General features: G+C 41.8%; 1 protein-coding gene across 1 annotated transcript in view; it reads right to left on the reverse strand.

The window, feature by feature from the left end:
* Cacna1b (calcium voltage-gated channel subunit alpha1 B) overlaps window positions 1–15,365 on the reverse strand; it is a 174,103-nt gene that overhangs the window by 60,120 nt on the left and 98,618 nt on the right. The window lies entirely within an intron of this gene.

A 15,365-nucleotide genomic window follows, 5' to 3' on the forward strand; every position in this document is an offset into this window, starting at 1 on the left:
TTATTTCAACTCCTGTGTATAACAGGGCTAACACCTCAGGCACATCAAAGAAGACAGTGCAGTGTTCTGAACCACATTTCGGTGCCAAAGTCTCTTTACTCCCTTTAAAGAATACATAAAACTGAATACTAAGGAGCAACAAAAATGGAGTCGCTCATGCCAAAGCCCACTGTGGAGACGAAAGAATGCGGCTTCTCCTGGATCACTGGGCAGAGAGTAGCTAGAGTGATGCAGCAGGCTCCAGAGCTGCATCCCCCACCTGCACGTACTTCAAAGCAAACATTTTAAAAGTAAACACCATCAAATGGCCCTGCTGAAGATGTAAGTTACACAGTCTTCTGAGAAAATAACTGGTAATACTTACCAACCCCCGCCCCAACATTCTATTAATTCATAAGATATTATCTCTGGAGGTAGACAGGCTGACATGAGCAGCTTTCTGGCAACGACTCTATTCTCACTTTTAACATTTAGGAAATGTTCCCATGGCAAACAACACTACTTTTAAAGAAAGAAATATTATTTTAAAGCGGTGCCTATTGAACTCCCCCCCCCCCAATAAACAAAGAGAAGCAAAGAACAAGTAAACTAGGAAAAGAGATAATTTGGAGTTGAGGGACTAAATTATACAAAAGAAATGAAATAAAGACACTAGTGCCTGGATGAAACTATTACTGAGGAAGATTTGCCATAGGAAAAATTATATACATGTGCAATAACAATTAGTGAAAAAGTGAAGACGCCATGAATTTAAAAGAGAACAAAGAGAGAGGGGTCCATGAAGTCCTGGAGGACACACAAGAGAAGGGGTCAGGATGAAAGCTACCACAGGCGATGCAAATCCACTGCTGAAAACAGGCTATCTAAAATAAGACGTCTTTTTTCTTTTTCTCTTTTCAAGACTGGGTTTCTCTGTGTAGCTCTGGCTGTCCTGGAACTCCCTCTATAGACCAGGCTGGCCAGGAGCTCACAGAGATCTCCTCTGCCTCGTGAGTGCTGGGATTAAAGTATGTGTGCCATCACCAGCCTGCACAAGACAGCTAAATAACTTGTCAACACGCTAGACCAGAGAAACTCGAGTTGGCAGACGGGGCGGGGCAGGAGGAAGACCAGGGCCCAGTTGTGTGTGCCGGCCACCGGGCTCAGACGTGTGTGCCGGCCACTGGGCTCAGACCTGTGTGCTGGCCACTGCTGGTGTGTCTTTTCTTTCCTCCAGCTCAATCTAGACTTGCCCAAGGAATCTCTGTGTGGGAAAGTGACCGCAAGTGCCGACTGGGATCTCCAAGCCTGTCAGTCATTGAAAGATGGAACAGAAATGGCCTCCTCTATCAAGCCACAGTCCAGAAGTGGCCATCCTGAGCAAGACTGTGCTGCTGAAGAGACGCCATGTAAGACGTCCCTACAAAACCTACCACCTTTGGACCACAGAAAGCTCTACGGAAGTTTAAAATAATTTAAGCCCATTTTCCTATCCATCTGGCACGGCACTGTTAGGGCTGACCGTGGAAAGATGAGCAGTCAGCCTTCTGTACAGGGTAATGATCTCACACAGCAAGGGAAGGTTCTAAAAGAAAGAAGGAGAGAGAGAGAGAGAGAGAGAGAGAGAGAGAGAGAGAGAGAGAGAGAGAGAGAGAGAGAGAGAAAGTGCCAACAACACACAAGAAAGCAAGGCCACCACAATGCAAAGGGCAGAAGTGACTGGCACCACTAATGACTTCAAATTTAGAATATTTTTAGATGACAAATATAAAATGTGAAAAATATAAAGTTAATCTTTTCAAATGTTCCAAGCAATAAAACTCTGAACTGGTTCAGTGCCACCCCTAGTCTCTGTGACAGTTAAAGAAACACAGGTGTAGCCTGTCCGAAGACGCTGAGATCAGTGACAGAAGGAACGCAGGAGCAAATTTCCTTGGGAGGAAGAATCAAGAAGCCCACATAACCACCCATATGCACCCTGAGACCATTTCCCACGTCATACTCAGGAACAAGAGCCAAGCAGAAAGCACCTGTTTCATGGAGACAAGGACAAAAAGACTGGAGTGTTTTGGTTTGAAGACAATGGTGCCTGACTCCTGGGAAGAACGCAAAGAAAAGAACAAAGGCATATGTAAGCATCTCTGCTGGTACCCGGACCAGTGTCCCTGGGTGCAGATGTAAGCATCTCTGCTGGTACCCAGACCAGTGTCCCTGGGTGCAAATGTAAGCATCTCTGCTGGTACCCGTACCAGTGCCCCTGGATGCAGATGTAAGCATCTCTGCTGGTACCCAGACCGGTGTCCCTGGGTGCAGATGAAAGCATCTCTGCTGGTACCAGGACCAGTGCCCCTGGGTGCGGATGAAAGCATCTCTGCTGGTACCCAGACCGGTGCCCCTGGGTGCAGACATAAGCATCTCTGAGTGTCCCTGGGTGCAGAAGACACCAGGCTCCCAGGGCAGCAAATGCCCTCCCGGTCCTGTAGCCCACAGACTGTGAAAGACTAACTGGTCTCCAGGCTGGGTGCAAGCACTATGGAGAAGGAGTCGGCTGAGCTCTGTGGAGACCTTCCATGTTTCCCTCATGCTCTGTTTGCAGCCCTATGGCACCCTTCTCAATAAGCCTGCTGCTTTTTCAGAAACACACAAATCATGTCACAGCAAAAAACTAAAATGACAATAAGCTGAAAAGTCTAAATAAACATTGTCTTTATAGACAACACTAATTTCTAATTTTAGGGACTCTGAAAAAGGACTAAAACACTGACCAGCGATGACAAGGAAGGTGAGAAAAACAGAGCACACACCACTGTCTGAAGCTAAAATACTCACAAAAGCATAGCTTAAGATATACCACAACCTTAGCTTTAGGAGAACAAATTATCAACAAGTCTCAAGGGAAATCATCACAGGTCAATATCCTAATCACAGCACAAGCAAATTAGAAATCATAGCAACAATCAAAAAACAGAAAGGAAAAATTTTCACATTTGGTAACTAAGACATGGATTTTAAAGATTCCATCAATAAAACTGCCATTGGCTGGGCATGGTGGCGTGTGTCTGTGATCACAGCACTCGGAAGGCTTGGGTAGGCTTATGCATGTTAGGCAAGTTCTTAACATCTTAGCTGGACCATAGCCCCACTGCAGGGAGAATTGGAGACCAGCCTGGTGAGATTCTACCTCAAAAAGTGTGTGTGAGTGTCTGTGTGTGTACATACGTGAACATGTGTTCACAAATGGTCCAACTGTGCCCAAACAAACACTTCTAGTGAGAACAAGAAGAGCATTTATTTGCAATTTTGTGGCTTAACAGGGTCAATAGATTGAAACTTCCTGTATTTTTATAAGGGAACAAATGATTAGCGAAGAGAATTTTTAATTTTTTTCTTTTATTTTGGAGATTATGATTATATCACTTCAGCCTTCTCTTTTTTTCCCTCCCATAAGACCCTTCCAAACCCTTCCATAAGACCTTTCATTGCTCTCTTTCAAATGTATTGCCTCTTTTTTCATTAATTGCTATAATTGCTATTATAGCACATATGTGTGTATATACATTTATATTCTAACCAGCTCACTCTGTATCATGTCACTTGTATTTTGTTTTCAGGGATGACCATTTGGTGTTGGATAATCAATTGCTGTGCTTTTCCTTGGAGAAGACTATTTTTCCCAGTTTTTTGTTTGTTTGTTTTAGTTTTCTGAGATAAGGTCTTTCTGTGTAACCTTGGCTGTGCTGGAATTCTCTTTGTAGACCAGGCTGGCCTCCTACTCACAGAGATCCACCTGCCTCTGTTTCCCAGCTGCTGGGATTAAAGGCGTGTGCTAGCACTGTCAGGCTGAATACCACTATTCTTGAGCCTGGCATTCTCAATAATAGGACCCAGCTTAGGCTTCTAGCACCCACAACAGATGGCTCACAATTGCCTGTAACTCTAGTCCAGGAATATATAACGTCCTCTTCTGGACTCCAAGGACACTGGCACTCAGATGCACACATACATGTAATTCAAACAAACAAACACCATGTTGGGGGAGGGGTGGGAAGAATAAACAAAGTAAAACATTTTTCAGGATAAAGAAAAGAAAGATAACAGACATACATCCTAAAATATATTTGAATTATAAATGTGGCACTCCTGTGACATGCTTCTCAAAATACAAAACAAAAGCAAACAACAACAAAACACTAAAGCCTAAAAGCTATGAAAAAAAAAAAAAAAACCCCAGCAGCAGGTTTGGGGTACAACTGAGAGGCAAAGAGTTTGCCTAACATGCGTAAGGCCCTGGGTTCCACCCAAACCCAACAAAACGAGCTAAGGAAGAGACCAAGATAGGCTGACCCAATAGCAATGACTGTAGGCCATGATTTGCCATGGCATCCGTGTCAGGCTCCAGAGGAGCATGCAGCAAGCCAGTCAGATGCACAGAAGCAACCAGAAGGAAATAAAAATGGGCTGTTGAGAGACCAAGCAGGGGTACAATTTCAGAAGAGTCTAGCAAAGCTACCCTAGGGAACTGAGCCTCCACACACTCTCACAGTTCTCAGCAGCCTTAAGGAGCCTGAAGGCCAGGCTCTTCCGCAGGAGGGGGAGGGGAACCAGGACGTAATGGCAGTGTCCAATACACAGTCTTCCAGAAGAGCCATACAAAATGGTCCTTGGAATATGCTAGAAAGGAGAACAAGGACTCTGTAAAAATGTCTACGGTCTGTGAGAAGGACAAACAGCCAACCTAAAGGGACTCCCTGGGCCAAAATGGGAAAACTTGAAGCAGCAAAAGAAACAGTAATTTCAAAAATAAAAAAATAAAAAAAAACACACCAAACACATTAAAATCCAAATTTTCAAAGTACTAATATATTTGGCTTAGTTGCTAAGATATTGATTTGTTACTTTGAAAAATTCATAAATAAATGGACAAAAATAAGTATTTTCCTTTCTTAATACAAACACAGAATATATTTCAAGGTAACCAAGTATTTCAAAAGCAATGCTCTTCCTCACATAAAGGTGGCGATGCTAAATACAGAAGAAATAATGGAAACCTGTGACCTTACTGAAACTACACATCTGGTAAGTCATGAGCAACAGTTCATCTTAAACCATCGTCCCATCCTTACATCACCCAGAGACAGCAGGTGTGATGCAACCCCCTGGGGCCAAGTTACTGTCAACAGAGCCTATATTACCAACCAAAGCTCCAAATACATAGGTATCCATTGCTAAAGGCATCCTCTGATTCTCACAAAAATGGCAAAAACATCTACTGGGAGGAGGCCAAGGAGGCTAGTAAGCTCCTAAAACACAATGTAGTTGCCAACAACGCAATTTCAGTCAGCGCAGTGCAGCGCAGGTAGAGAACAGTGCTTCCCGGCACGTGACACACTCAAACAGCTCTCACATACGGGAGTTCTACCCAGCAGACAAACAACCAGGATAAACAAGGACAGATGCTGACCAGAGTGGGCGTTTAGATATGCTCACAAAAAAAAAAAAAAAAAAAAAAAGTCAAATGAACGAACCTCATCTGGATAATAACTCAAAGCAGCCATAAAAGGTTATTTCTGAGACAATTTTATGATTTGAACTTGGAATTTATGATGGGCAAGATGCTGGACTTACTATCAGCATTCAGTATGATGAAGCTACTATGGTTATTTTAAACCCCTAATTGGGATGCACACTGGCGTGAGGAGTAAGGAGGAGACTGGCTCGTGAGGGCAGTCTGAGGGGTGAGGAGCAGAACGTGGAGCTCATCACGCCTGTCTCTGCTTCTCATAGATCCCAATTTTCCAAAATAAAAAGGGTCTTATTTTAGCAACCATGGGCAGATGACAGAGCTGTACAAAGGAACAATAATTTGAATTAACAACCGGCTTCTGCGCAAAGCAGGAGCGGAGAGGACAAAGGGACAATAGCGCCGGTGGGAGAGAGACGAGCCAGCGGCTATGATTCCACACAAAGGAAAACCATTTTCACAACAACGCCAGGACACAGGTTATCAGAGAACTCACCACTGTCGAACTTCATTTAAAAAAAAAAAAGAAAGAAAGAAAAAGAAAGAGACATGTTCTTCAAGCAGAAGGAGAGAAGACACAAAACAAATGAGCAAAAATGAAATATAGAAGTAATGAAAACTAACTAAGAAGGAATAATGAAATCAACAGAAGACAGATGAAAAATACCATGTAGAGCCAGTCAGGGCTACCTGACCCTTTGGTGCTGCAGCACACTCACCTACAGAGTTCACAGTCAAGAACTGTGCAGTGGGTTACCCTCACCCCAAGAAAGCCTCACACTGGCCTACGTAAAGTTTACAATGTTTAGTTGGGCCAAGTTCATTAATGTCTTGAACTCAGGAGTTGAAGACTCCTGAGAAAAAGCTCAGTTATATGGAAATTCAAACCATACTGATCAATTAGATAAGAAACAAACAAACAAAAAAAAAACTTGGAAAGATTTAAAAACAAAACCAAGCTTCAAAAACTCACGCACAATCAAAGTAACCCTTAAGAGTGAGATCTAAAGCTTAACGTGATAAAGCTTTAAAAAGCCTAAATGTCATGGGCTGAGAGCATCAAAGAAACTAACACACAGGAGAAAGAACATTGTAATACAGATAAGAAAAAGAAACTAGAAAAAGGAAATGATGCAACCAGGCTTGATGGCGCACACCTTTAATCCCAGCACTTGGGGAGACAGAGGCAGGCAGATCTCTGTGAATTCGAGGCCAGCTTGGTCTACAGAGCAAGTCTGGGACAGCTGGGACTACACAGCGAAACCCTGCCTCAAAAAAACAAAACAAAACAAAAAAAAAGGAACCAATAAGAGCAGCATTTAGCAAGCACAGAACAAAGAGGGTGGAAAAGACCACAGCTGCCGCTGATAACGATGTGAAGAGTGGACTTTAGAGAAAAGGGCTCAGGAGGAGGAGGACAGAGGGAGGGAAGGACATCAGAAACAGACAGGACTCCTGCTGGCTGTCAGGAGACTGAAAAAGGAAAATTTCCAAATTCGAGAATGGCCTGGAGTACACAGTAAGTTCAGTACCAGCCTCGACTACTCAAAAAGACCTTGGACCCGAACTCAAAACAAAAGGTAAGAAGAACTGTAGAGATGTAGGTTGGTGGTGGAACACTTGTTTAAAATATAAAATAAGCCTGCTGGACAGAGCAAGAGATCACTTCGCATAGACGTGCCAGCCTCTTACACTTGTATTTCTCCCTGTTCGTACCCTCCATAGGCGTTAACGTCAATAAGGAAAGGGAATGAAGCCATGCCTAGTCGACATACAGGAGATTAAGATAGAAAAGTAAAATTATAATCTACTCTCACGTATAGGAGATTTAAAAAAAAAAAGAAAAACCCTATGATCTAGGATACAGAAGTGAACAGTCTTGGTTTTGAGCAACTGAGGCAGACTGTCATTCTGAGTAAGATTCATTTAAACATTATTAATTTCATGGGCACACGGACAGCAGCAAGGTGGGGCTCTGAGGAGACTCCAGCCTCCTGAGGCAGAGTTGGGGTTCTTTCCTGTAAGTCCCAACGGAAGGGAGACTTCATGTGGTCAGGCTGTCTACAAATTCATGGGTAGCACAGCGAGGGGAGGTGGGAAGGAGGGGCACCCTTAATTACGCACAAACAATAAAAGGGTGGGAAATGTGTGGCTGCTGGTGGCCCTCCTAGGTCCTAGAGTCTGGCAGTCTGAGCTATGGACCTGTTTGGTGTCTGCCATTTCCCTGGAATCTGGGCACCTGAGAATCTGTTGAAGGGTTAGGGATCACAGGTAGGCTCTCACTATTGAGCCTGCCACCTCCTGTACAGTACTGGAAATAAGAGGCTGCTGTGGGCAAGCACGGTCTGGGCAATAATCTGGGCTGGCTGCTAACAGGAAACGGAAAGTTAAACTGAGATCTCAGGAAGCAGGAAGAGACCAGAAAGGAGGACGGTGTGCACCAGAGTCCAGTCCGGGTGATAAGAAATGCACACATCGGTTGGTGCCTGTACTAGAAGAGAGGTTCCATCCTTAACAAATAAATGCTAAGAATAGGTCTGAGACGGGATGAACCACATCACTGCACCTGGGGACTTAAAAGTAGGAGACTTGGCAAGTCCCTGGGCCTGAAAGAAGCCACCTAAATCCTGCTACGAAGACAAGAATCACCACAGCGGGGGAGCCAGTGTGTGCTGGTGAGGCTGCAAGGGCTGAAGTCAAGGGTACAGCAGAGATAGATGGCATACTGGAGTTCTAAAACAACGAAAACTACCCCAAATCCTGACGAAGGCACTAAGCTACACTGCGCCAACAGAAAAGAGCACTGTTGAGCCAGAAAGTGAGTGCCCTACCCCACCAACAAGTACAAACCACTAACCTGTGCTCCACAGAATCCAATGTAACGAACCACCAGGAATAAACAAACAAACAAACCAAACAACTACAGAAAGAAACTCTTTATTTTATCCTTTTCTGAAAAGGTACCCAACACGCACAGCTTCTATAATAAGGAAGTGGAAACAAGATGAAAAGTATTTAATGAAAATATCACATACACACATGTGCCTACACAATCCCTGTATAGCAGGAGAGAATTAAAACAACTCTCAAACATGAAATAATAAATACAGTTACACAAGCCAGCTGCCCCTGAGAAAGAATGGCACAGGCCTAAGAATGGGAGCCCTGAGAGGACAGCTCACCAAACTCAGGAGAAAAAATGAGAAAAAAAAATCCAACTAGACAAATTTAAATCACGTCAGAAACTGCAAGGAGCCTATGGAAGAATGGATGGCTGGAAGTACTGCAAGAGAAAAAAGGCGAAGTGAAAGGCATCAGGAGAGAAAATATTAAATAAAGACTGAGTTCTAAGAGGACTAGAAAGTAGTACAGGAGGCAGATGCAACCCACACAGAACTAGAATGTCCAACACACAAAAATAAAACAATGTGACAGAACCGATCATTGAAAATGTAGTTCCAGAAATTTTTCATGAAATTCAGTTATCATCTGCCAATTGATTTTCAGCAAAAGTGCCAAAGTAATTTAAGGGAAACAGGACAGTCTTTCCCCCCCCCCCCCCCCCCCCCCCGCAACAAATGGTAATGAAGTGATTGGACATCCAGTAAGGGCCAGGGGCCAAGAGATCTTTAATCTTTACTCAAGATTTGACCTTCTGGAAAGATGAGGCTAAAAGTAGCTTCCCTTCTGCACCCAGCAAAGCACGCCTGCATATGCCTGACCCTTGGGCACCACGTCAAGATAAATGTAAAAAGACTCCGAAAGGCAGGAAGAAAACTGCACATAGGCTATGGAACCTTGAAACCAAGGAATAGCACAGTAAGAACTCTGTCTTTCTTGAGTTTTAGTTTGTGCCTCATATACCCAGACTTGGCTTAGAATTCATAAAGACCAACAGGCACGGAATTCAAAATGCCCCCCTGAAAAGACTAGGAAAACTTACAGGTAACGACCGCAGTACTACAGCTAAACTCAATGGAAAACCTCAACAAGACAAAATGGTAGTGCGACTTCTACTCAGAGCAGCACAGGCTAAGGAAGGAGCCTAACCTTCACTGCCTATATGGGGGATTTTCATCCTTACCCTGAAGCAACCAGCCCCATCACCCATCCAACGACAGTGGAGATCACGTGGAGAGACTGCACTTCATCAACAGTTATGAAGCACCGCTTCCCCATCTCACTAGGGGAAAACCAGGAGTTGCACTACCAGCCGGTGGTGATTAGGTCCCCTCTGTCGTTCCTGGCAGTCACATGGGAGCAGTGGAGAGCTGCTGGGGACCTGGAACACACACCCTAGGCCAGCAATGATGAGACGGTCTCTTCCATTGATGCCCATGGCAGCCAAGTCAGAATCTGTTTTCCCACCTTGCCTGGCACTAGCAAGGCAGTTATCCATCTCCTCCTTGTATGTTACAGCAGGCCCAGAGGCTCATGGTATATAATTCCAAAGTAGTTTCATTTTTAAAAAGTTACTTATCACATCAAGAACCATGATATCAACTTGAACAAGAAAAACAATCAGTAAGCACTAAGAAAACAGATGTTAAACCTATCTGACAAAGACTTTAAAACAGCATCCTAGAGGCCAGGCAGTGGTGGCGCACACCTTTAATCCCAGCACTCGGGAGGCAGAGGCAGGTGGATCACTGTGAGTTCGAGGCCAGCCTGGTCTACAAAGCCAGTCCAGGACAGCCAAGGCTACACAGAGAAACCCTGTCTCAAAAAAACCAGAAAAAAAAAGTAAAAAAAAAAAAAAACAACAACAACAAAACAGCATCCTAGAAATGTTTGGCAGTTGAAAACAAAACAAAACAAAGCAAACAAAATGTAGGAAAATCTTGGCAGAGAAATAGGAGATTTGAAGAACTAAGCAAGGACTTTAGAATTGAAAAACATAGTAACTAAAATTAAAAACTTAACAGACAGGTGGGCTCAACTGCAGAATGGAGGACAAGGGGAAAAAAATCTATAAACTAGAAGATAGGAAAATGGAAACTACCCAATCTGATCAGCAGAGAGAAAATATACTGAAAAACAATCAACAGAGTTCAAGAGCCTTTAGGAGTACAACAAAAGATTAACCATTCATACCACCAGAGTCTAAGAATGAAAAAAGGGAAACTGCAGAACTAAGAAAGGACTCAAGGACGTAAAAGATGAAGTATTCCCAAATTTTGCCAAAGATTAAAGAAGTTGAGCAAACCCAAACAGAATAAATTTGAAGAAGTCCATATCAAAATACATTGTACCCAAACTTCTGAAATGTAAAAACAACAAAAAAATCCAAAAAAACCAAAAAACAAAACAAAAAAAAAATCTTGAAAGCATCAAGAGAGAAACAACATCTTACCTATAGGAAGAAAACAATTCGAGTGACAGTAGATTTCTCATCAGAAACCATGGATTCAGAAGAGGCACACGTTTTTTTCAAGTGCTGAAAAAAAAAGAACTGTCAACCCAGAATTCTAGACCCAATAAAAATATCCTTCAGGAATGAAGGGAACACCAAGACATTCTTGGATGAAGGAAATTAAAGAGAATCTGTCACCTGAAGGTCTATTCCAAAAGAGTAGCTAGAGAAAGCCTTCCACACAAAGACAATTTATGAAAGAATACAGAATACCAAAAAGGAAGAAAGAATAATAAGAGAAAAATGAGTAAATAAAACACAGTTCCCTTCTCTCCAGTCTTCTGAGTTATGTTTAATAGCTGAAATAAAAATTCAAACACACTCTTTTGAGATCTAAACTTATACAGGGGAAAATCTTTAAGAATACTGACAGAATGAGTAGACTGGGCTAAGTTATATAATAAAATACCTAAAACAATTATATACAATAGACACACTGGAGAATACTATAGATAAATCGAATTGGACTTATAAATACATCCAAATAACCTCCAAGAAAGGCAGGAAAAATGAACTAGAGAAATAAGAAGCAAGAGAGAACAAACAAAAAACAAAAATTAGGAGAACAAACTTCAGCGCTAATCTTGCCAACAATTACATTAAATGTAAATGCTATAATGCCAAATAAAAGAATTTGCAGTGCATTAAACCATGACCCAACCATATGCTGTCTGTGAGGAACGCACTTCAATTACAACTGTACAACTAGCTTGAAAGTGAAAGGTAAAAAGATCAACTGTGCAAATATTAATTTAAAAAACAGTGAATGTGTTAGCCAAGGTAAGATAAACTTCAAACCAAGGGTTCAGAGAAAGGCATAACGTAATGATAAAACAGCTGTTTCACCAAAGGACAAATCATAAATGTGTCCATACCTAACAGCAATTCACAAATGTGAAAGTAACAACTGAGAGTTTGAAAGGAATGGGACATTAGATCCAACATTATATTTAGAGAGTTGAACATCCTTTTCTCAGCAACTGACAGATCTAGACGCAAAATAACACCCACACAGAAAGGCCAACCAACGGGATAAAACTGGCCCTTACACAACGTTCCACCCAGAAACAGTAGAGCACATGTCCTTTTCCAACACCCATCAAATGTCTATCATGACTCATATCCTGGGCCGTGGAACAAAACCTCAAAACTTAAAAGAAAAGTAACACAGAATGCGGTTACCGGCCACAAAGTAATAAAAGTTGGAGCGGACAACAGAAAGACGAAGGGAAAGCTGCAAACGCTTGGAAACTATCCCCATATCACCTCAATAATCCATGAGCCAAAGAATAAATCCCAGGGGGCTGGAGTGATGGCTCAGTGATTAAGAGCACCGCCTGCTCTTCCAAAGGTCCTGAGTTCAATTCCCAGCAACCACATGGTGGCTCGTAATCATCTGTAATGTGATATGATGCCCTCTTCTGGCTTGCAGGAGTACATGCAAGCAGAGCACTGTATACATAATAATAAATAAATAAATCTTAAAAAAAAAAAAGAACAAATCCCAAAGGAACTGTTTAAGTAAAACATAACAAAAGTTAAAAACTTTATCCATAAACACAGGTAGTGCAAAGAGAGAAACTTCCAGCACTAAATGTTTGTATTAGAAAAGCAAGTGGCCGGACAGACGGCTCAGGGCTGTAAAGCCTCACTACTCATGCAGGGGGCCCACGTTCAGTTCCCAGCACCCACATGGAAGCTGCAACCGTCTGTAACTTGAGGGATCTGACGCTCTCTTCTGACCTCTCGTGGCACTAGGCATGCACACTGTGTGCATACATACATACAGGCAAAAGCATTCATTAACATAATTCAATAAAGAAAAGCAGGAAAGTGGAATCAATAATATATACATTCCTACCACAGGAAAATTAAAAAACATAAAAGTAGGGCCAACAAGGTGTTTTAGCGGGTCAAGGTACTTGCTGGCCAGGTCTGGTCATCTGAATTCAATTCCTAGAACCTAGGTGAGGGTAGAAAGAACGGACTGCCCCCCACAGAGCTGTTCTAGAATGGACTACCCCACACACACACACAGAGCTATTCTTCTCCACCCTCTGTATGTGTGTGTACACACAAACACACAGATCAATTTTAAAATAAAAATCATGAAAACAGAAAAAAAAAAAAAAACAATGAAACAACCCAACCTTTTCAAAAAGTCCAATAAATTTAACAAATATAGTAGGACTGAGAAAAATGTGAGACGGCAGTACATCCCAGTGGAAGGGATGTGTTGGGGGCCTGAAGGCATCCAAGGGGAGCCAGGGGCTAACTGTGGCTAACTATACACACATGATGAAATGGAAATGTCCTAAAAAAAATAGTAAGTCATCCAAAACGTATCTGATAACATAACTCTGCAGGTACTAATTTAAAAGCCCTCAGACACAAGAAATGCTTGTTTGGCAATTTCTACAAAATACTTAAAGAAAAACTAGTGCCCAGCTCAACATAATTCACTCTGAAAAATAGCAGAGGGAATAGTTCCATTAGACCCAAAACGCTTTACGGATCCATTCTTACTTTGATACCCAAACCAGACAAGGAGACTATGAAAAAGAAAACTAAAACGGAGCAGCACAGATCTACGGTCCCAGCGCTGGTAGGCTAAAGTAGGAGAATTGTGAGCCTGAGAAACTGTGGCGTTGAATATCACAACCAGGACACGGAAAAAAAGAAGAAATAAAAGTGAAAAAATTAAATTAGTCATTACTGATTCTTATGTAGAGACTTTGGAAGGACTCTACAAATATATGTTTGAAGTAAAATACATCAAAATTATGTCATTTAAGAATTTAGGAAAGGAACAACTACAAAATAAGACAAGAAGAGGAAAAATAATAAAGACAAAATAAAAAGTAATGATTTTTTTACAATAAATCATAGTATAAATAACAAACTAAAATATTAGTTTCCAGGTGGGGCATGGTGGCACATGCCTTTAATCCCAGCACTAGGAAGGCAGAGGTAAGCAGATTGCTGTGAGTTCAAGGCCAGCCTGGTCTACAAAGTGAATCTAGGACAGCCCAAGACTACACAGAGAAATGCTGTCTTGAAAAACCAAACGAACAAACAAACAAACAAAATAGTTTCCACTTTATAAGGATTATAAAATATATAAACCACCAACTAATCTAATCAAGAAAAAGGGAGAAATCACAGAAATGCTTGGAATTCTAAAAGTAACAAGGAAATAAAACCCAAAACACCGAACAAAAAAGAAATGAAAGAAAAAGACCTTAAGGCCAAGTGGTGGTGGCACACAGGTGGCAGAGGCAGGTATTTGAGGCCAGCCTGGTCTACAGGGCAAGTTCCAGGACAGCCAGGGCTAAACAGTGAAACCCTATTGCGAAAAGAAAAATGAAAAGAAAGGAAAAAGAAAAAAAAAAGAAAGAAAAATAATTTAAGCCAATACTTTGTGTAAGTTTATGTAAGTTAAAAACCCTATATTTAAAATATTGTTTGTTGTGTACACGTGCACAAATCCATAAGATAATTTCACAAAATTCTACCAAACACTTAAAAGACTGTACTACAGCAAGAAATAATTGCAGTTCTTTTTATGAACTGATAAGTACATTCCACAGGCTGGCTCCTCATTTGAGGAAAATTCCCCAGTTCAAAAATCTCTTCTTTTTTAGTGCCCAACACTCCAGAAAAATATGTCACTACAATGTTACTAGCTTTCCTGCCAGATGTTCATTGTGTACAACATATGTGGTGTTTTTAACAGAGTAATGCAAAGAACGCTTGCAGGTGGGGGGGGGCGCATGGGAAGGAGGGGGCGGGGCAGGCAGGGGGTGGGGGGGGCGGGGCAGGCAGGGGGCGGGGGGCGGATTCCACTGACAGATTATCCGAATCATGTATGGGTGTCTTTGAAACGTGCCTTGCATTTATTTCAAGAAAGGAAGTATCCAAACCAGTCCCTTATGAACAGCTATTTGAACTAGTGATCAGCAAAAATCACGTTCAACATCTTATGCCCTAACATAATCATTTGTGAGTCGTCGGTGCTTAATGGCTTTTTCATTGTATTTTATGAACCTGTGCGGTTAAGTTAGCATGCGGCTTTTTTTTTTTTTTTTTTTTTACTATGTTAACGGAGAAAGGCACTTGATTCCTTGCCCGATATGTAAAAGGTCCTAGGTGTGATCCCCAATACGAAGAGGATAAAAGATGATTAAAAAAAATAATGGCCATAACTGGAACATCTGATTTTCAGGAATGGAGTACTGAGGCTGAGCATGATGTGTTTATATGGCATCAATACCCTGACTGTATTATGCTGAAACACAGCGTGATGAAGCCACAGTACACACCTCACCTTAAAGTACTGAGCCAAAATCGTACATGAAGATCACTTAATAGAATTTGACAGCACAGCTCAAAATAAGTAGAACTGTGTTACTTAATCTGCATAATTACGCTGGGTTTTACCCATGTGACTTT

The sequence above is a fragment of the Acomys russatus genome, chromosome 24, assembly GCF_903995435.1.
Source record: "Acomys russatus chromosome 24, mAcoRus1.1, whole genome shotgun sequence".
Classification (NCBI taxonomy): Eukaryota; Metazoa; Chordata; class Mammalia; order Rodentia; family Muridae; genus Acomys; species Acomys russatus.